This window comes from Arachis duranensis, chromosome 3 (assembly GCF_000817695.3).
Source record: "Arachis duranensis cultivar V14167 chromosome 3, aradu.V14167.gnm2.J7QH, whole genome shotgun sequence".
Lineage (NCBI taxonomy): Eukaryota > Viridiplantae > Streptophyta > Magnoliopsida > Fabales > Fabaceae > Arachis > Arachis duranensis.
In genome coordinates this window covers 105,199,550-105,201,564 of record NC_029774.3, presented here as the reverse complement: position 1 = coordinate 105,201,564, position 2,015 = coordinate 105,199,550, and positions in this window count along the sequence as shown.

Here is a 2,015-nt window from a genome sequence, read left to right as displayed (position 1 = left end):
AACCATGTTCTAGCTCTGTCTCTTACAGCAAAAGGGAAAAGCATGAGCCTGTAGACTTCAGGATCTACTCCATTCGTCTTAACAGTCTCACAAATCTGCAAGAATTCAATTAAAAACTGGTAAGGATCTTTAGATGGAAGTCCATGAAACTTGCTGTTCTGTTGCATTAGAGCAACTAATTGAGGTTTCAGCTCAAAATTGTTTGCTCCAATGGCAGAAATTGAGATGCTTCTTCCATCAAACTTGGACGTGGGTTTAGTAAAATCACCAAGCATCCTCCTTGCATTATTGTTGTTGGGTTCGGCTGCCATCTCCTTCTCTTGTCCGAAAATTTCAGAAAGGTTGCCTCTGGAATGTTGTAATTTAGCTTCTCTTAGTTTCCTCTTCAGAGTCCTTTCAGATTCAGGATCAGCTTCAACAAGAGTGCTTTTTTCCTTGTTCCTGCTCATATGAAAGAGAAGAGAACAAGAAAAGAAGAGGAATCCTCTATGTCACAATAAAGAGGATCCTTATTATTAGTAGAAGAAGAAAAGAATAAAGAAAGGAGAATCCAAACACAAGGGTAAGGATAGAGGCAGTGATTGGAGATGAAGAGAGGTGAATAGAAGTGTTAGTAAATGAATAAATAAATAGAAGAAGATGAGATAGAGAATTCAAAAATTAATTTTGAAAAGGAGTTAATGATTTTCAAAAATTAAAGATAAGATAGAATTAAAATTAAAATTTAAAACAATTAGTTAATTAAAAAGAATTTTTTTTGAAAAAGAGGGAGGTATTTTCAAAAATTAGAAAGGGGAGAGTAGTTAGGTGGTTTTGAAAAAGATAAGAAACAAACAAAAAGTCAAATAATTAGTTGGAAGAGATATTAAAATCAAATTTGAAAAGATAAGAAGATAAGAAGTTAGATAAGATATTTTAAAATCAAATTTTTGAAAAAGATAAAATTTTGAAAAAGATATGATATAAAATATAGAATAAGATAGATTTAATTTTTAAAGTTAAAATTAATTACTTAACTAACAAAAAACTAAAAGATAAGATTCTAGAATTTGAAGATTGAACCTTTCTTAACAAGAAATTAACAACTTCAAATTTTTGAACCAATCACATTAATTGTTAGCATAATTTTTGAAAATAAAGATAAAATTAAGAAAAACATTTTTGAAAAACATTTTTAAAAAGAAAATTTCGAAAAATTAATAAGAAAAATGAAAAAGATTTGATTTTTGAAAAAGTTTTGAAAAGATAAGATTTTAAAATTGAAATTTTGACTTGACTTGTAAGAAACAACTAATTTTAAAAATTTTTGACTAAGTCAACTCAAATTTTCGAAAATTATGAGAAAATTAAGGAAAAGATATTAATTTTTGTTGAATTTTTAATGATGAGAGAGAAAAACACAAATATGACCCAAAACATAAAAATTTTGGATTAAAACACAAAATGCATGCAAGAACACTATGAATGTCAAGATGAACACCAAGAACACTTTGAAGATTATGATGAACATCAAGAACATATTTTTGAAAAAATTTTGATGCAAAGAAAACATGCAAGACACCAAACTTAGAATTCTTTAATGCTTGGACTCTAACAAACAAAAAAAATGCATATGAAAAACAACAAAAGATACAAAACAAGAAAACATCAAGATCAAACAAGAAGACTTACCAAGAACAACTTGAATATCATGAAGAACACTATGAATGCATGAATTTTTGAAAAATGCAAGAGATTTTTAAAGCATGCAATTGACACCAAACTTAAAAATTGACTCAAAACTCAAACAAGAAACACAAATTATTTTTTATTTTTATGATTTTATGATTTTTTTATGTATTTTATTTTATTATTTTTTTCAAAAATAATTTTTGGGAAAAATGAAAACAAAGAAAAATTTTGAAAAATTTTTGAAATTTTTTTTTGAAAAGAAAATTACCTACTTTGAGCAACAAGATGAACCGTTAGTTGTCCAAACTCGAACAATCCCCGACAACGGTGCCAAAAACTTGGTA